General features: G+C 50.1%; 1 long non-coding RNA gene across 1 annotated transcript in view; it reads left to right on the top strand.

The window, feature by feature from the left end:
• LOC144246138 (uncharacterized) overlaps positions 1-20473 on the top strand; it is a 30671-nt gene extending 10198 nt beyond the window's left edge. Inside the window, exon 3 of the long non-coding RNA XR_013339821.1 lies at positions 20412-20473. This is a non-coding gene — a long non-coding RNA (uncharacterized LOC144246138). The remainder of the gene's footprint in view (positions 1-20411) is intronic.
• Positions 20474-20921: the final 448 nt, after the last annotated feature.

The following is a 20921-nucleotide window of genomic DNA, read 5'->3' as shown; positions in this document are numbered from 1 at the left end:
GCCCCAACCCCCTCCCCCGGACCCCCTCCTCCGGAGGGGGCCCCCCAGTCCCCCGCCCTCCCACCCCCCAGCCCCCCCGGACCCCTCCAATGAGGGCCCACCCCAGCCCAGCCCAGGACCCTCCTGCGGGCCCGCCCTGACCCCAGTGTGATGCAGGGACAGCCGGACCCGCACTGTGGGGCACTGTTGGCATCTGCAGGGGGGACCCAGAGCGGATCCCGACCCTTTGCAACCCAGCCAGGGGCGCCGGCTCCGGCCCTCGGGGCTTTATTGTGCGGCGCCCCGAACCCCGCGGCTGCGGGACACGCGGAGGGGAACAGGGGACAGAGGGACAGAGAGAGTGCAGGGAGGCAGAGGGCAGCGAGAGGAGAGGTCAGGAGGGGACACAGGGACAGAGACGGAATGGGAGAATGGAGAGGGGACAGGGAGACAAGAGGAGAGATCAGGAGGGGACACAGGGATAGAGACGGAATGGGAGAATGGAGAGGGGAGAGGGAGACGAGAGGAGAGGTCGGGAGGGGACACAGGGACAGAGACGGAATGGGAGAATGGAGAGGGGAGAGGGAGACGAGAGGAGAGGTCGGGAGGGGACACAGAGGTTTGAATGGGGGAATAGAGAAGGCAGAGGGGAGGCGAGAGGAGAGATCAGGAGGGGACACACATTGGAATGGAGGAAATAGAGAAGGCAGAGGGAGGCAGAGGGCAGCGAGAGGAGAGGTCAGGAGGGACAGAGACGGAACGGGGGAACAGAGAGGGCAGTAGTTCAGGAGGGGAGAGGGAGCGCGGTAAGGAGGAGGAAGAAGGAGCGGTAGAGTGGAGGGTCGGGGTGTGCAGGGAGAGGACGGAAAGGAGTAGTGGAAGGGAGGAAAGGAGAGATTCAGGAGGGGAGACAGAGCCGGGTAAGGCGTAGGAGGGGAGGAAGAAGGGCAGAGTGGGGGGTCAGGGTGTGTAGGGGGGCAAGGACAGGACGGAAGGGGTGTTCAGGAGCGGAGAGGGAGCGGCGTGAGGGCTGGGAGGGGGAGGGGGAGAAAAGAGGGACAAGAGGGGGAGACCTCACCCGGGCCCCCCGGGGAGCCCGGCCCGGCCGCTGCCGCCCCACCGCGCACTGAGGGAGCGAATGGCGCCGGGCGCCGCTCCCGGCCTTTAAATCACCTCGGGCCCGCCCCGCGCAGCCGCCCTGGGGCCCCGCGCACCTGAGCCCGGCCCGCCCCGCGCACCTGAGCCCGGCCCCGCCCCGCCCCGCCCGGGGCCGCCACTCAGGACCCTCGGCCCGGGGCTCTGTCGTGCCCCGCCCCCGTGTCACCCTCCGTGTCCCGGTGTCACCCTCCCTGTCCCGGTGTCACCCTCCGTGTCCCGGTGTCACCCTCCCCGTCCCGGTGTAACCCTCACTTTCCCGGTGTCACACTCCGTGTCCCGGTGTCACCCTCCCCGTCCCGGTGTCACCCTCCATGTCCCGGTGTCACACTCCGTGTCCCGGTGTCACACTCCGTGTCTCGCTGTCACCCTCCCCGTCCCGGTGTCACACTCCGTGTCTCGGTGTCACCCTCCCCGTCCCGGTGTCACACTCCCCGTCCCGGTGTCACCATCCGTGTCCCGGTGTCACACTCCGTGTCCCGGTGTCACCCTCCCCGTCCCGGTGTCACCCTCCGTGTCTCGGTGTCACCCTCCCCGTCCCGGTGTCACCACCCGTGTCCCGGTGTCACCCTCCCTGTCCCGGTGTCACCCTCCCCGTCCCGGTGTCACCCTCCGTGTCTCGGTGTCACCCTCCCCGTCCCGGTGTCACACTCCGTGTCTCGGTGTCACACTCCGTGTCCCGGTGTCACCATCCGTGTCCCGGTGTCACCCTCCCCGTCCCGGTGTCACCATCCGTGTCTCGGTGTCACACTCCGTGTCTCGGTGTCACCCTCCCCGTCCCGGTGTCACCCTCCCCGTCCCGGTGTCACACTCCGTGTCTCGGTGTCACCCTCCCCGTCCCGGTGTCACCATCCGTGTCTCGGTGTCACACTCCGTGTCTCGGTGTCACCCTCCCCGTCCCGGTGTCACCCTCCCCGTCCCGGTGTCACACTCCGTGTCTCGGTGTCACACTCCGTGTCCCGGTGTCACACTCCGTGTCTCGGTGTCACCCTCCCCGTCCCGGTGTCACCATCCGTGTCTCGGTGTCACACTCCGTGTCTCGGTGTCACCCTCCCCGTCCCGGTGTCACCCTCCCCGTCCCGGTGTCACCATCCGTGTCCCGGCGCCGCGGGCGGTAGAAGCGGGCCGGGAGCGGGAGCCGGCGACCCCGGCCCCGCGTTCCCGTCCCGCTCCGTCGGGCCCGGGGTCGCCGAACGGGCTGGAAAGGCCCGGCCGGGCCGCCCCCGCGCCGTGCCCGGGCCCGCGGTGCCCGCACCGGGGTCCCCGAGCCCCGGCCGGGACCCGCCCCGGCCCGGAGCAGACCCCGCGGCTCCCGCACCGCCCCCGGCCCCGGCACCTCCCTGCCCGCCCCGGAACGGCCCCGGCGCCTCCAGCACCGGAGCCCGCGGCGGGGCCGGGTCCCGGCCCCCAGCGCCGGCCCCACGAGCCCCGCGGCGCCGCTCCCGGCTCGTCACCCGCCCCATCGGCACCGGGGAGAGGCCCCGCGAGTGTCCCGGCTCCGGGACGAGCCTCGGCCGCAGCTGCGGCTCCGCCGCGGAGCCCCACGAGGAGCGCCTGAGCGCCGCTCTCAGCCCCGGAGCCGCCCCCGGGAGCCGGCCCGGCCAGCGCCGGGCCAGCGCTCCGTGCTCCGGGCAATCGCACACGGGGCTTGGGCTCGGTCCCCGGGCCCCAGAATGCAGCACCGGGCTCTGCGCTGGAGGCCTGGGCGAGCCTCCTTCCGCGCTGCCGCAGCGCAGCGCTGAAGTCCCGGGTTCACAGCCCTAGGCCTCCTCACACTCACCACCACCACAAAAACCCCACAGGACTTAAGACTCAAGATTCCGAGACCAGAAAAGTGCCCCATTTATTAGTCTCACTTCGTAGGATCGTGGAATTGACTGTGGACATCCCCACAGATGGTGACAGGGAATGACCTCTCACACATTTCATTCTGTTGTGAGAACTGCTTCAGACTAGCAAAAAAACACGGAGAAGAAGGCAGGAAGCCTCCCCTGAAACGAAGCCATAAACCGCAGCCTATCTGCGATACCTTGCTGTCCCCGGTGTGATGTCCGGCTATCCCCAGCCGGGTTGGTTGTGCCGCCTCCCGCTCACTGAGCGGTGCCGCTCCCGGCCCCGGATCCGCCCGGCCCCGCGGGACCAAAGCGCTGCCGGGTGCCCGGGCCGCGGCGGCAGCCGCCGGTGACGAGCCGGGCGTTCCTCCGCAGCGCTGAGCTCGGGGCGAGGCAGCTCCCGGCTGCCGCTGCCGGGAAGGAGCAGCTCCCGGGGACGAGCTCCCGTGCCGCGGCAGCTGCCCCGCCTCTCTCGGGGCCAGCGGGGCTTTGCCGAGGAACCGGAGCCGCGGCGGTCGGGGCTCGGCAGCAGCAGCGAGCCCCCGGCACGGAGCAGGAGCAGAGGGACGGGCCCGAGCCCGGACTCCCTTCCCGCTCCGGGACTCGGGGACGGGTCCTGCTCTCCTTGCCAGGAGGAGGAGACGGATGGGAGTGCCCGGCTGGAGCCTGGCACTGGCAGCCGACAGGGCCGGTCCTGAGCGGAGAATTTGCTCTGTGTTCCTTGAGCGGGATTAAGGGATGGCCAGAAGCTTTCATATTCATTTATAGACTATCCCACATCAGCCGATACCAAAGTGCATTTTGCAAAACAGCCACAATGTCTGCAGGCTTCAAAGCCAAGACAAACAGCGCTGCTTTCCTTTCCTTCTTTTATGCAATTACATGTGGTAAGATTAATAACACCTGATGCCATTCTCTTTTTAAAACTCCGGCCAGTGCCATGCCACTGACTAGGTTCGAAAAGCAAAAAAAAATGACAGTCATAAATTAAACCAAATGCCCGATCTTTGCAAATTTAGCTTTCCACTACAGAAATCCCTGGATGGATCCACATGCTCCTCTGCTCCTATTACCTTACATTTTGCCTCACTCTAATCTCATTGGGATGCCCTAAATCCAACCTGTTCTGCTCCTCAGACCAAAGCCTGCTGCCATCTCTGCTCATGGCATTTGCATGGCACGCACTGTTATCACACAGATAATGGCAAAACAAATTGCATCTTGTTCTTTCTGCAATAAATAGCACAGCTTTTGGGGAGCTGGAGCTGTGAAACAGGGTAATACAACTCATGAGTAGCTCTCAACATGATGAATACTGACTCAGAGGTTACCTATGGCTCCAAACTCCTGAGTTTTCAGAATTCATGGTCACTAAATTGCTGTTTTGTTTAAGAACATTTATTTTGTCACTTCTGTTTTTTGTGAGCCAACATTATAGCTAGTGAGCATCAAAAACACAGATCTCGTGTTTGATGTGCTTTCTGTGATATTCATTCAATGGAGTCTGACTGCTCTTGTTAAGGGAAAGTCCCAGTATAGCAGGGGATTGAGGGGAAAAACTACCTTTGTCCATGTAAAGATCAGTTGATTATTAAGTATTTTTTCAACTTGTAGAGCTTCCTCCATCCATAAATGACTAGTAACCCTCACATGGGATATGATATTCTGCACAATCCCAGCAGGGTCACTCTTAGGAATTCGAGAAGCTGGAAAAGCCCCAGAGTTTCCCCAGTGTCCACACTGACCCTGACCAGTTGTTCCAGCCTTGCTGTGGCTCAGCTGTGCCAAGTTCTGATTATCCAGCAGCACTGGGAAGTACTTTCAGGCCTGAACACTTCCCTCAATCCAAAGGAAAACCAGCTGAGAGCCTGCCCCGAGCCTTGTGAAGTCAGTGGAAGGCTCTGGTTGTGCCTGCTTGGGATCAGGAGCCCACTCCTGCCTGGCTGTGGAGCTCCAGCTGATTCCTGTGGCACTGAGGAACTGCTCCTCTGGCAGTCCAGGCGTGGCTCCCAAAACTCCACCGGACCTGTATCATTCCCCCTTCATTCTACATCCAGTGTTGATGAGTGGGCCGTGTTCAGAGCAAGGCAGACTGTAAAGTGAGGGATGTTCAGCCTGGCTGCTGGGCATGTCAGGCAGATTACCTCCTCTAAGGAATTACCTACATCCCAACCCTTACAGTGAGCAGGAATAATGACCTGGAGGATCTGAGGATAGAAATACCGTTTGGACACCGTTTCACCAAGTGCAGGCACTGTAACAATCCCATCTCAGGAGAACAAACAGCTCTGATTTAAGGGAAGATTTCTGGTGTGACAGGAAGAGCTGCCTGAATCCCGGCATCCCTGGCCACCCTCTCATCACCCACTGCGGCCCCTCCAGAGCGAGGGCTGTGGACGCTTCACCGGCCCCATCAGCTCATCTAACCTGAGGTGCTGCTCCTGACAGCTCAAACACTGCTCTGCTTTGGCCCAAGTCCTTTCAGATATTCCAGGATGAGGACAGAGAAGCCCAGGGGTAAACAAAGGAAGGCAAAGTAGTAATTTCATTACTAAAAGGCAAATTAAAGAGTTTTTTTTATCTTCATGGTTTAGGTTGTCTTTTGCTTGCTTGGACTTTTGCTTTCTGCCTTTTGCCAGCCTTGGCATGTTCACCTTTCAGGATTCCCATCCTCTGCCTTGCCCGAGCTGCTTCTGGCTCAGCTCCCTTGGCAGCTGCTGCTTTCACCTGAGCTGTTGCACTTCAGCTCCTGTCCTTTTCCATCGGCCACGGCTCCTAACTGCTCCACCCCGGGAATTCTGCCTGTGAACAAGCAGGGATTCCCCACCCTGCCCAGGGAAGCCTCCACCCTGCACCTATTGCCAGGGCTCAGCAGGGCCACTCCAAACCTTTGGTGTCCCAGAGCTGCCGGATCAGTGGCAGGGCCGAGCTGGGAGCTGGGAGCCTGTCCTAAGGGCCGGGACTGATGCACGCAGTGACTGGAAAATCATCCCTGGATATTGGATCCAGTGGTAAGGAGCAGGTGAGCCAAGGCACCCCGTTCCTGCCCACTGAGATACCTGCAACACTTCAGCCTGTAAGGCTGACACACAGATATCTGCTTGGGGCACAGCAGTAACTTCACACACCTTCAGGAGAAGGCAAACACGATGATCGTGGCTCTCGGTTTTGAGGCTGGGATTGAGACCCATTTTCAGTAATTTTAAACAATTATTTCACCTCATTGCTTCCTTCTTTCTACAGCTGGGGCTCCAATAAGAGGAGAAAGGGGACATTTTACTGGAGCCCCTTTCCTGCCAAACTCTGAGGCTCGGTCAGGTCCTGAGAGAAAGCACAGCCAGGGAAAGCTGCCCCTGCTCTGCTGGGACTGCACCCTGCACTCACAAGGGAGAGGTGTCCTTGTGAAATTCGGTCTCATTATTCTTTTGCCTCATTGTTCCCACTGAATTTATTTTCAGCAGAACTGAGACTGCTGATCCTCACTGAGCAGCAAAGGAGACATTCAGCAATCCCCATAACCTGGCAGAAATTATCGCTGCTGGTGCCTAAGCCCTGGGCTGAGATTCACAGTGGTAACAGCAGTAACAGCCACCCCAATACTCCCCAGGAATAGGAGAATGTCTGTTGTGCATCTCCCAGTTACACCTCAGCACTCACCTGGCTTCTACAGATATTAATTCCCTATAATTCTCACAAGACATCCCCACCAGCTCCATCCTCTGCCTGTTGGGCAATGCTCCCCTCCTTATTTCAAAGGTGGAAGCGAGGAACTTTCCAAATGCTCTTCACTGAGCTCCTCCCACATCATCTCCCACTCCTTTCATTTCCTTACTGGCAAGGAGAAAGATTAAAGGGGGGGAAAAAAGTGTGTTATGATCTGGGCAAGGCCAGAAAGTGGCCTGAAGAGGCAGATTTTGGATTAACTCTGGCTATATAAAACCAAAGTCAATTAGGATTTCCTCCAAAAAACAAATTCAGTGAGAAGATATTGAAGTTATTTAAATAGGCTGATTAAGGTCTGCTCTTTGTGCTCCTCAAGGTTTTACCTTTGGCACTTCTGTAAGCAAAACAAAACACAGACTGTGGGCAACAGTGACAGACTGCAGAGAGGAAGTCTTGGAGGAGGAATTCATGTCCCCATCCAAATGAACTGAATTGACTTGGGCAAGGACAGGAATTCCCTTTGGACTGTCAGTGCTGCCCAGTTACTGGCAGGGTGACTTGCACTGCCACCTTTGGCACCTCTGGTGCCCCGTGGGCACAGCTGAGGGGCTGTTGGGCCTCTCTGAGCTCGCTCCTTTGAAGGGAAACTTTGTGGAATTGCTGAGAGGATGCCCTTCCCTATTTTCCATGTGTCTCCTCTCCCGGAGAAGCCCCTGCTGCTCCCACAGGGCCCCTGCCCATTGCTCTGAGCCAGCGAGCAGAGGCCTCGCTCCCCCGGCAGCTCCCGCTCCCCTGCTGGATGTGGCACGGCGGGAATGTCCCGCTCCGTGTCCCTGCAGCTCCAGCACAGCTCTGCTGCCAGGGGAGAGGAGCCCGGTCCCAGGTGGCTCTGACACTGCTGGAATTCCTTGGCATGGGATTGTGTGGGTGTCACCTCAGTACCAGAGGGGCTCTGCAAACCGCAGCCAGCACTTTCAAGAGCCTCTGCATTGAGGCTTTGGCAGCGGCGGGGCTCGGCTCTGACTGGAACTCCTTGGAACAGGGGCTCTTGTACAGGAAGTCATTCCTTTGCTTTAGCCTTATCTATCAAGTGGGCCAATTATGTTTTCCTGTGTATCACTTTTGGACCTCTATAGAGTTAGATTAATTTTTTTGTACAGGATGATGTGTCACATCACTCCTCAGCTGGTCTCAACTTTGAACAGACTCAAGTGCACAGCACTGCCAAGACGCAAGGCAATAATTTCTTTGGAGGCAGCCCAAAGCCCATTTAGTATTTCACCATTGGACCCAGTGATCATAAGGGTTTTTTTCCAACCTAAATGAGCCTATGATTCCACATTCCCAAACTCTGAGAAACCCAATATTAACTTTACATTGCCAAACACTCCAGCTAAACCTGCAGTGCCACTGTGGACGTACATGGAATAAACTGAGTTGGTTCAGGGTTTTTTCCAATAATTTTAAAATTCCTTTGTCTATTTTTCAGCTCCAGAAACACAGATTAGAACAACACAAAGTACCTCTTTTGGAGCTCTTTTGACAGCGAGGTCCTGCAAATCTTGTTCTGTCTGGAGGGCACCTGTGCAGACTTAGTTATGCAGTCAGGTTACTGACAGAGCAATCCTAAGTGACTGGGAAAACTTGGCATCTGCCTTGATCCCCCAATATTTCTCAGCGGTGACATCGATCACTTTCAGTCTGTCTCAGCAGAGGCTCAGGCTGAGCTTTTGACAGGCTCAGAAGTGCTCATGTGAATCTCCCCAGCCACTTTCCAAGAGCTCCCTCTCAGGCTCAGTTGATAAAGAGCAGATTAACCCATCACACATTCTCCTTTGTCAGATGTCGCTGGCAAGGAGCAGCTCTGACCTTTAAGGCAGGAATGTGTCAGGTGCTGTCAAAATGAATCAGAAACTCAAAACAGAAGAGACGCAGCGTTTCCAAGACCAGAGAGAGAGTTCACTCCTCATGCCCTCCAGAAGACCCCGTTCTCTAGAAACAGCAGTGGCAAACACCAAGAAATCCCTGCTTCACTCAAATATCTTTGAACTTGACTGTGCTTGCAAGGAGAGGTGACAATAAAACAATGAGTGGTGCAGACAAAGCTCTGTCCCCTGGCACAGGGACCTGACCTTGTGCAGCACTGGCACCTCAGCCCTGGAAGATTCCAGCCTTGGCATTGAGGATTGCTGTGTGCCTTGGGGAGTTTGTAGGGTGAGTTACAGGAACTGGCATGGAAGAGCTCTGCTTGCTCAGCTACCACCGAGTTCCACACACCCTCAGGTTCCTGTGGACAGAATCTGTTTCTCTGGGAACTGAAAGGGCCCCTTTTAAAACACCCTGACTTCACTGAGCCCTGCTGAACAACAATCCTGCCCAAGTGCTGAATATTCCCATAGGCCCAAGCCACAGCCTGCGGCCACTGCTTCTCCAGCCTTCAACAGCCCCTGGGGAGCAGGGCAGAATTCCTGTTTCTGTCTGGGAAATGCTCTCTCCTGGAAGGGGAAAAGCAGCATTTCCTTGCCCATCACCGACGGCAGCCCTGCCCCTCTGCCCCCAGCACTGACAGGCGCTGCTGTGGCTCGGGGGAGCAGAGGAGAGGACGGAAGGTGCTGCTCCAGTGTGGAGCCACAGCTCCTGCTCTGCCTCCGGCCTGTCCGGAGAAGTGACGGGATCTGAGTTCAGTGCCTGAGGCAGCCCTGCCCGACCTCCCGGGCCTGGAGCTCACCGAGCCAACGGAGGGGAAATCGCTGCAGCGGCTGCCAGGCTGATACCAGCAGGAAGGAAAGAACTGAATGGGACTGAAAAATGACACATTTAACCGGCAGCTGGATGGCAACACCAAATTCTGTCTGGGGCATTTATTACCTGAGTCAAGCTGCTGATCTGAATGGAGGGAGGGGTTTCCAAACCACAGACAGCACAGAAAGGATCCCTCCCACCAGCAGCCTGTTCAATGCCCCTGTAAGGAGTTTGCACAAAAAATCCATTACAGAACAAGCCTGGAGGCAGTAGGGAACCATCCAGCTTCTATCCAGAAAGTCTCCTCTATTTCCTATGCTGTGGAACATGAGGCAGCATTGTTTTATGTTAAAAGACAAAAAGGAGCAACATAAGGACAGGGGGTTGCAGGAACGCAAGGAAACTCACACTTCTAAAGGCAAACTTGCCCTGTTTTCACTCTCCACGGTAAAAGAGCAAGTCTGTGTTTGCTCCATTCCCCTCAGAAGTGCCAACCCTGGCTCTGCTGAATGGGCTCCAGCCAGTATTGACTCTGCTCTGAGAATAACACGGTTGAACATCAGATGCGTGCCACACACCCCGAAACAAGGAGCACCAATGAAGCTGGAAGAGCAAAGCTGAGCCCAAACGAGGTTCGATTCCCACCATGAAATCACCAGGGTCTGTGAGCTCAGAGGCTCGGAGCTCTCCGTTATCTGACACAAGAGGTCACACAAAGCCCCAGAGCTGAAGGAGCCATGGAGCTACCTCAGTTCCAGGTGGATGCACTGCCAGGCTGTTCATGCCTGGAACATTTTGGTGCCAGAGAGGTGTTTGGGAAGAGCTCCAACACTTCCTGCCATTACCAACACCACAGTGAGAACATCCCTGCTTTTCCTGGAACACACATAATCACTTTCCCAGAGCTCCATGGGAACTCATGTGGATCACTCCCTATGCAAGGCACTCAGGAAGGCTCTGCAGCTCCAGCCTGTCCTCATTGCCATGCCCTGGTTTGCTCCTGGAATTCCCAGCCCATGTCTCTGTGCCACTCCACTGCCATCCCACTGCCAGGGCAGGCTTGGGAGGGTATCCCACCCTGGGATTTTCACTGCCTCTCATATTCCAGGTTTCCTGCTTCTTCCTTTCTCACACTTCTGTGTGCTGACCAGCTCCCCAGTATTTTCAAAAAAAAAAAAAAAAAAAAATAAGAAAAGTGCTTCTCCCTGTTGCTAAATGCAGCTTGACACACTCAGTGACCCTGCTGGCCCAGCTCAGTCTCTGCAAACATCCCTCAGGAACGCCGCAGACAAATCCCAGCCAGCAGAGGCAGCTTTGATCCACGGCCAGGATGATGGAGATGAATGAATGGAGCCACACTGGTGATGATGCCAGAGAGTGGTATCAACAGTTCTCAAAAGGAATCAGAAATGAGGTTGAGGAAAATACTGGGTATCTTGTGTTCCTTGTAGTTTTGTGATACAGAGATTATTAGATGTTCATTTACTGTCATGTTGATGAGTGCCTCCAAACTGCACATGGACTTTCCATCACAATTTCCATGGTGCAGCTTTGTTATCTGTTTCACATCTCTCCATCCTAGAATACTCTTCAAACATGAAACTCTTTCTTCCAAACTGGAATGCAGGGAATTGTCAGCCAGTCCCCATCCACGTGGAATGAGTGTAAATGTGCTTGTCAGGGGCCAGTGCTAATCCTGGCACAAGTGCTGTTCCCCATCAGCCTGGTGTCAGCTCAGAGCCTCCTGGCTGTGCTGGGGCTGCTCTGTGTCCCTGTCCCGTGGAGCTGGAGCAGCTTCAGCCCTGTCAGAGCACGCTGATCCCCACGGAGAACGTGTGCCTCTGCACTTGTGTTCAGGCAGCTCTGCAGCTCCTCGCTGGCAGCCTCCGGGATGTTTCAGTAGGATCAACTCCTTTCCCTACAGGGCCATAAAAAGAGAAGGGTTAACAAGGGGCAGTGAAGTGTCAGGGCAGAGGTGATGAGGTGCCTGACACCAGATTCTCGAGGCTCGTTCAGCGCTCTGTGCTCAGCCAAGGTTCCCTGTCCCTGGCTGGAAGCATGTGGAAATCCACTGCTGCCACACCTGAGGCTGTCAGGGATTGTGGCCATTACCCTCAGTCATACTTACCCTCTTCATAGGAACTCATTCTTGGGAAGGACAAGTTCTGCCACCAGTTTTGATTCCAGTCTGTGCTGAGCGAGGGGCTTTGAGGTGTGCAGAAATTACTGCTTTGTTTTCAAGAGAAAAGATCTGTGTTTCCCAATTTGATTTGTAAAAATAATTTTTATATTTTTATTAATATATAAATATAATATATAATAATATATAATATATAATATATAATATATAATATATCTAATATACAATATATAATATATATTATATATTATATAACATATATAATATATAATAATGTTTATATTTTTAATAATTGTAAAAATAATTCTATTTTAGTAATCCTAATTTTAATACAAGGTAAAATTCTAAAAGGCAATACAAAATAGATTCAGATGGAAACAACAAAAAAGATTAACAGTCTGTGAGTGAATCAGCAGCTTGGCCTGGCAATACAGGTGCTGAGGGTGCCAACTTAAGGTAAAAAATGTCCTTGGAAGCACAGTGTCTCTCAGGTAGTGCCCAAGGCATGCTGGGTGTGCAGGGGGTTTCTTACTCACGTGGCTGGAGTTTTGCTCTCCTGGTCAGGACTGGAGTCTCCATCACTGCTCCAAGGCCGGTACGTGAAACCAGACAGGAATTATTTATGACTCCAACACTGAGGCAACAAAAGCATAATGGGGAAGTGTTATTCCTTGTCCTTGAAGCCACTCTAAACACAGCTATGAACACAACAAACCAGGCATTTGTATGATGTTGTTTGAAGCTGTGTAAAAGATAATGCAACAGTTAATTTTCTTGTTAGCTGGGCTTTTTCTCACCATCAGTTGCTACTAAATAAGCCCCTAATATTTTTCAAGGGCATAACTTGCAACAAGACAGCAATAACCGTTACATATTGTTTTCAGTAAGATGCTATTTTCCTTTCTGGCAGGCAGTGATGGGCTTTTAATGGGTAACATTTGTTTCATAAAACTCCCAGATGCTGCCTTGACAATTGCAAGGGAAAAGAAAAGAGAAGAAAACAAACCAAAAGCAAGGGCAGAAAATACAAAGAGAAAATGAAAGATTCAGTTTCCATTGCAATGATCTATTTTGGGTCCCAGGCTGATGTAGAGTTTTGCTGGATCAGACATCTCTGGTGAACCTGTGCTACAGAGTTCCACTGAGATCCTGGCTCTCCCTGGTGCAGCCCCCACAGCCATTCTGAGACATGATGGGAAATGCTGGAAGGGAATTACCATGCAAGTGGAGCCAGTCAAGTAAAACCAAAAATTATAGGGGATAAGCTTTCCAGACTATAAAGAATCCCAACAAATACAGAAAAAAATACAGATGACAAATGAATGGCACCAACCTCATTCCAGGAGATGAAGTGCACTGTGAAGTAGCAGCAGTTTAACATGAGGAATGGGAAAGCCAACATCTGCAAAGAGCCAGGACAGTAGCTATGGCCATTGCTTTTCCACGCCTATTTTTTGAGCCCTCCAGCATATCTGGTGAGTGGCAAAAGACAATTTTTTTTCCCTAAACAGACCCAAACCATGAGACTTTGAAGAGTCTGTCAGCACTGCCTCATAACTGGTGCCAGGGAGCTAAAGGCAGGCGACTGAATGCCTTGGTCTGAGTGGCTAGACAAAATCCAGGGGCTCCACATACTCTGTGTTACAAAGGAAAACAAGAATTGCCACCACACATCTTTGAAGCAATCCTGCTTACCTGCAGAGGTTCTGTTCCCAGGTTCACGGGGAGGCAAGCCACAGGAGATGGATTTGTTTGCATACCCTAGGTCAGGTTCAGCCAGCCCCACTCCCCTCAGCTTTCCACACTTAGTCCAGACTGGAGAGGGAGCATTTCCTCACTTGCCTCTTCTCTGCTCCTGTTTCTTCTTTTATGCAGAAACAAGAATTTCCAGAGAAGAGCTAAAAGGGTCATAACTAGCATGAGTCCACACGTTTGTTTTGGATGGTAAAATCTCTCACTCTGTGTGAGATGTCTGAGTGTTATACAAAGCAAGTTTGTGAATTTTCTCTCATCTAATCCCACTGTCTTTACTCTGAATGACTGTCTATGGAATCCAGTATTTACTCATCACAGCAGGTCCCAGAAATACTGCACCAAGAAATACTATTTCCTAAATTTGGGTACTCTGTAAAAATTCACAAATTCAATTTAATAATGTGATAACAGCACATCATAATTTTAAATTAAAAACTGCATCCTCTCATTACATCTGCAAGTTTTTCATATGGATGTCATCCAGAAACAAGGCAATGCAAGCTGATCTCCACAGAGAGAAAGACGCTGCACCCTGACCTTGGTGCACAGGGATTTTTTTTCACTTGTTACATAAACATTTTACTAGCATGTCATGGTTTGACATGGCAGAAAAAGTAACTGGAGTGGAAAGGGAGCAGTTCCCAACTGACAGAGTAGCCATATTTCCTTGGAACAGCCCATAACTTGGGATAAAAAGAATTGTAAAAGCGAAAAGAGACTTCTTTTTCTTAATGCAGAAATGCCCAGTAATACCCGTGTTCTACCTCATGTAAGTCTGGAGAATTTTTAAGGCATCACGTGCTGAGGATGGGACAGGGGAGCATCAGCCAGAGTCACTGGTGTCCTCGGAGGGCTTGCTGCTGGATCAGCCTGTAAGATTCCCAACAGTTTAATTGCAGGCAGGATTTAGTACTCTGCAGATCCCAGTTACCTGAGCAATACAACACATTTTACAGGAGAAGAACAGGTTCTGTGTAAGGACAATGGATATTCCCACACAGGCACAGTAACTGCACTGCCACAGCCAGGCCATGCTGCCTCCTCAGACACTAATTCCCTGAGGCTTTGCCTAATGCTGTTTTAATTCTTCACGCTGAGGGCCTCCATCACTTACTCACCCCAGGAGATCATTCCACAGTTTAGCAGACATTACTATGGCAGTTTTACCCCTGACATACCTCGAAAATTCTATTTTCCTAATTTAATTCCATTCTCTATGAATCTTTTTTTCCTCCATGGTTATTAAGGAGTTCCTTTCTTATTCCAGATGAAGTCAAGCTATTAGCAACTAGAAATCAGTCTTACAACTTAGTTGGGGAGATGTAACCTTGAGCAAATACAGGTAGGTAATTATGGACTGTACCTAGGGGTCCACTAAAACTTTCTGCCTGATTTCCTGTTCCTACAGGGATGATAATTGGTGTTCCACATGGAAGTATCCCAGCCCCTCTGGCAGCAAGCAAGGCAGCACTGAGAGGCTCCAAAAGCAGCTCTGTGCAGCCCCCCAGGCTGGGAGAGGAGAGGGAAGTGTGTCCCAGGTCTGCAGAACACCAGAGACCAAACAGAGCTGTGAAATTCACTGCCAAAGTGACCACGGTCAGATGAGCTTCTCCCCAGGCTGTGGTGCCTCTCTGCAGAAACAGGGCAATGTGGCTCTTGGAAGTTAAATTCATAAGGAGAGGAAGGAATGGGCTATGTTCTGATTGCACATTGGCTTAAATCAGGAGCTGCTCTAATAATCTGTGGAATGGGATGGGTCTGAGTGCCAGCTGAAGTGAAAGACAGCTCAGGCTGAGGCCATGTGTGTCCCAGGTTTGCTTTTACTTTCTACATTATTTTTCCTTAATATAAATATCAACCACAACAGGTACTAACAGAAGACTCCAGGAGCCTTTCCCAGCTGCTTTGGGCTTCAACCCCCAAAGCTTGCCTCTCATAATTCAGTTTCACCTTCAGGCACTTTAAAGTTAATAGACTCATTTGAGCAAAGGGCTTATTGGAAATCCATGTTGGAAAATAGTGAGCGTAAGTGTGCTGGTGCCAAGCTATAAACACATTTATACAGTGCAGTAAATCAGTGCTGCTGCCTCTCTTTGGAAGGGCCAGGCCAATTAAGCCGAATGCACAGGATATGAGGATGGAACCTGTTCAGCTGTAGGCAGGTAGCAAAGGCTGCAGCCACACCACCCTGCTGGGCCTCATTTTGACATTGCCCTGCCTGGCCAAATTTGATACCATTTGCTTTTGGCTTGTCATTCACTGAGTGCTGAAAAAGAACAGGGATTTGGAAAGGCACTGGCAGCACTGTGTTGGGTGTGCACGAGGACAGGCAAATGGAAGAGGCAGGAAAGGTGATGCCTGTGGACATCTACTGGTACAAGGTCTACAAATGTGCTTGGGCTCTGAAATGCAGTCATGGTGCTGGACTCACTCTCAGAATTTCTGCATAGGTAGAAGTTGTATGATTTAACCAATAATTTCTTACAAACAAGAAAATGTTCTTTGTTATCAGAGCATTTAATTCAACTATTTTAATTACCCCCTGCCTCTTAAGTGTTATCTAAAATGAGGTATAATAATAGGATGGGATGTTACAGAGAGCTGGTTGGCTTCTAGTGCATTTAGTTCCTGGATATTATTTCTATTTTCTGTTTGTGTAAAACCTGACACTGACTATTTAATGTAAAGTTACCATTGCCTGAGTAGGTGCTCAGATCATAGAAGCTGTAGCTGGAAGCTGATAGCTGGCAGAGCTGTCTTGTAAGAACTCTAAAATGCATTAGAATGCATACAAAAAGTAAATTTTTAAATGAGAGAGCAGAGGAAGAAAAGGAGTCATTTGTCACATTTAAAAAAGGAGATTTCAGCTTCGAGAGAGAATTAAAAAGAAGGATTTCAAACATTTTTTAAAAGGCTTTGTTTTCCTTTTAAGACACAAAAAAGTCAAGCACTCTTGCTGCTGCCCCAATCCCTCATGCAAGATGGTCTTGTGCTACTCTGCCAATACCTAAAGCAGGAAAAAGAGATTTCCAAATGAAGTGCCAAAAGCAACTACCAAGGTCACCAGCAGTGCCTGCCCAGGTCCTAACCCATGGCATTAATTATCCATCTGCCTTATCAGCTGCCTGAACTGTGGGTAGGTTTGTTTGGAATGATGTTTAAACTTTGTTCTAGCTGTTCTGTTTGCACCTTCATTACTTGTTTCACTGCTCATTTACTCACTGGAATAAAAATTGTTTGAGACAAGCACTAAAGAAGCGAATATTTGTGAACAGAAACCAAACTCATTCCCTTCAGGAAGTTGGCAACTCACTGCACCATGGTAAAACAGAGGTACTCACCTTTAAATCCTGGCTTTTGAAAGCAAGGAGAAACTCAGATGAGCACAAAGCCCATAATACAAAACCCCAAATCCACAAATATCTCCTGTGAGCAGGCAATGCACTCACCATAGTGGGGAGCAGCCCATAGCCCTGGAGCAGCACTCATGAGCAGCTTGGTACTTGGCAGTCCTTTGCCCAGGAAATGCTGTCACCTGAACAAACCAAGGAGATATCCTGGCATGGGCCACGGAAGCCTCTCTTTCTGACTTGTATCAGCATCATCTGGGGAAAAGGGAACCACAAGGAGGTGGAAGAGCAGTGGCCTCTGAACTGCAATTTCCCTCTTGAAGCACCCTGATCACAGGCTGCTGCTGCTTACCTTAAACCCTTTAACTCTTCACCAAGGAAAGGGGATATTTTCCACTGTCCCAGCTTCTTCACAGTATGAATTAGTGAGCTGACTCTACTCTAAAGTACATCCCAGCTCCATCCTCTCTGCACCAGAGCCATCATTACCTGCAGAGCAAACAACAGCACAGAGTGAAGAGTAAAAATCTTTGTTGAGATCTAGAAAGTGACTGTTCCTGGCTGCCTATGGGGCTGTTCCCCTCAGCATGGCACTGGCTGTGCAATGCATTTTCTTTCAAACACAGTTACTCTTGGTTTCTTAATATCTCAACTGGTTCTTCCAGTACATTAGTCCCATTTGCTTCTACAGCCATATCCCTAGCCAGCCTAATTTGTCCTCTTTATAATCTTGCAGAAATTTTGAAAGGCAACTTAGAAATTTTTCTGAGTTTTCCAAGCCTGTCTCACTATTCCAGTGTCTGTTGTATTGAGCTTGGAGCATCCTCATATCTACAAGGTATGAGAGATTTCATTCACTGCAGATCCTTTATAAAGTCTAAAGGCTCCACTCAAACACCAGACTGGGGTGGCTCCATATTTTCTTTTTCAAACTCACATTAAACAGTTGACTTACTTGTGGCACATGATGTTGCATGATCTGGAAATTAAATATCAGGATTGTATTTCACCCACAAGTCCCAGGGGGTTAATAAAGGAGTCTGTTTGCTGATTGTTTTCCTGAGATATAAACTTATAAAAGTACATTAGTTCCTCATCAATTTGCAGTTTATCTTTACATTTTTCCCTGATGACCTTCCCAATAGCATCCTGGGGAGGAGTGAAAGGGCTACAGGGATTCCAGAACAAATCCTTTGCAGAACAATTTACAATATGTACATTTGTTTACTTCTGCCATAGTCGCTACATCTGCTTTCCTGACACTAATTAATTAAGTCTCATTTAATTAATTGTGTTCTCTGAGGAAGGTGCTGTTGACATTTTGCAGCTGGTTCTTGAGAGGGGAGCTGTGCAAGGCAGAGTTCCTGACAGCATCCCTGGTTTGAAGTCCTGCAGCTCCCCACACCCTGCTAGTGCCCATGGCCTGTGCTGGGCTGCGCAGCTGGAAGGAACCCACTGGATCTGAGCCTTCAGCCCTCCTGGAACTGCCAAAAAAACCTCAAGTGGAGAAGTAACAGTCCAAAATCTGACTTGAGTATAAATAAACCCCAAACACAGAAACACAGATGTAGATAGCATACCTTGAGTTTCCTCCCAGTGAGGCCTCCTCTTCTATTTATTTACTTATATAGATTTATCTCAACTTCCTTGGGTCACACTCGGATGTGATGAGACAGGACTTGCCCTGGAGCAAGTTAATAATAGCCCCACAGTTCTGCCCTGCACATCATTCCTATCTGTGACTGCACATCTTGTTTTACACAGATGGGCAATCATGCCTACAAATGCTCCTATAATTCATCCCAGAGTTGCTGAACTGTTTGTACAGGCAACTTTCCATCTATTCCTAGCACTCCACATGCAACAGAGGTGTTTTCTCTTGCTCCCAAAATATTATTCTCCATTAATTGAATTTTGGTACAACAGCTGTACCTTTGAGAGGTGGAGATTCTTAATCTCCTAACAGGCTCTTTGAGGTCAGGGGAAGAAGAAAGTCTAACATTTTCCACAGTTCTATGTAACCAGCTAATTTCTTGTCAAGATGGCATATGTTTACCATCCCTCACTGATACTCTGACTGGACTTTGGCAAGGAAACCTTTGCCAACAACCACTTTACGAGCAAAACTTGCACATTTCTCCCTGAGAGCTATTTTTTTAAGAACACTTCCTTTAAGGAAAATTCTTCTCATAAAAATTCGTGGCTGACTGAAGTGTCCTGCTCCCAGCCTGGCTGCATCGATTTCAGCAGCATCACACCAGAAATAAACGGGATTGTTTTTGGTGGCACGATGTCACATGCATTGACCATATCCCTGGCAACAGTGAGCCTGCCCTGTGGCTGTTTGAGAAGAAAGAAATGGAGTGAATCAGAATAAGCCACAGTCCCTGCAAAAAGTGGTGGGGGGAAGAAAAGAAAGGAAGAAAAGAACAGCCACAGAGAGGGGTCTGGGAAGATTAGGTGCTGGTTTGAAAGCACTGAGGAAATGGACTGAAACCCAAAAGATTACTTGTCTACTTTCTAGCTGCAGCAATAATCAGCAAAAATCATTCTCTGCTAATTGCCTTCCTGTTTGTGCCATGGGTGCCATTAGCAGTGTCCCAGCAGTGCCCCACATGCCACAGTGCATGTGCTGGGGGACATGCCATGGCATCAGCCACATCTCAGGAAGGAGTTTCAATGCCCGAGTTTATTTTGTTTTGCATGCAAACATCTGAGCTCTCCGATTTGGCAAAAAAAAAAAAAAAAAAAAAAAAAAAAAAAAAAAAAAAGCACTGCATGTCATTCTCTTTAGGGCTCCACATAAAAATCCTATCAGTGCTTTATAGACAGCAGTATGGTGGTTTTCCTAGCTTCAAATGCTTTCCTGTTCCTGCTATTCATCCAGATGGAAACGTTCTGCAAACAAAAGCAGTACAGTGAAGGCATGTGTGAGTTTGCTCCCAGACACTTCAGATTGCCCATATTTGTCTTATTCTTTGCTGTTGGCAAATCTATCACTGAAGGCCATAACTACAGGTTTACCAGAAATGCAGAAAAGCCCTCTCTTCCTGTCTCTTTCACTTTGTTTTTTCTGCAAAGCAAGCTGTCAGCAAACACCAGTCAACACTCGATTGCTGTAAGACAGGTGATTACAAAACGTAAGAAATATTTGATTTTTCTGAATGTTTTCTGTCTTGGTCGGTACCCAGGGTGCTGATTCCACTTGAAATTGTTTGTTATGGCTGTTATCTGAAGCCCACAGCTTATAACAAAAAGAGCTGATTATATAAAACTAAAATGCTGTGGGGCCATCAAAGCCCAATCACCTGAGTGCAAAGCCCAGGCTGGGCCTAGAGCCTCTGCATTCACATTTCACAAGAGCTTTTGTTGGTTTACAGATCAGAAGGGGCACACAAGGTAAAGAGCACTGTCATCCTTAAATTTTTAATCACTAGGGCATCTTAATCTGATGTTTTGTTGAGTGATTTTGCAGTACTTCTCCTCCATGTTACCACAAACAGTCTAAAAATGTGTGAAACTGCTCGCTCTTGCAGGATAAAGTTTGAATTTTAATTTTTAACTCATCACTAACAGAAACTATCTTTTCAGAAAGGCTGCTGTTACTGTTATTAGGAAGTCAAAAGTCAACTTTATGTATAGGAGTTTGGTTAGTGGAGCTCATTACTAGAATGAAGGCATGGCTTTGATAAATTTGGAACACAGCCAAACTACAAATCAGAGTTTCTAACTTCCAAAGTTAGCATGCAGTCAGCTGCCTTTATTTTTCTTTTTTTTTTTTTTCTTCCCCGAGAGCTTTGGCAACTTCTGCTCTAGCTGTGCAAGTAAACAGTAGTGTTACCTGCAGTATTTCTGCCAGAATTAAAAAAAAAAAGTCATCACTTTAGACTCCTGCATCAGAGAAGCACTGTCATGAAAATGAGCTGGAGAGATCTTTCCCCTGGAGTAAAGCAAATGACATGAAAAAAAGCTGAGAAATGCTGCTCAAAGCCAACATCACACCCTGGGACAAGATCAAGACTCTGGAAGGTTTGTGTGTCTTGGAAGGCTGGGTTCATAGGAAGGGTGGCAAACTCACTTTTAATATAAAGAAGAAATCTCTTAAAAAAGAAGACCGAATGAGTTTAGGTAAGTACATTTTCTTTTGGCTCTCTTCAGGAGCTTGGCTGCTTCTCTCATGAAAGCTCCAGATGCTCCCACCTTCTGCTTACCTCTGGAAGTTTCAGTTCTAAATTATGAACATGGTAGTGAATATCAGTGAAAGAAAACCAAATAAGGAATAAAGGGCTTGACTGAGAACCAGGC

The sequence above is a fragment of the Lonchura striata genome, chromosome 4, assembly GCF_046129695.1.
Source record: "Lonchura striata isolate bLonStr1 chromosome 4, bLonStr1.mat, whole genome shotgun sequence".
In the NCBI taxonomy this organism is placed as follows: domain Eukaryota; kingdom Metazoa; phylum Chordata; class Aves; order Passeriformes; family Estrildidae; genus Lonchura; species Lonchura striata.
Note: the sequence above shows the minus strand (reverse complement) of the source record. Positions and strands in the feature narration are given on the sequence as shown.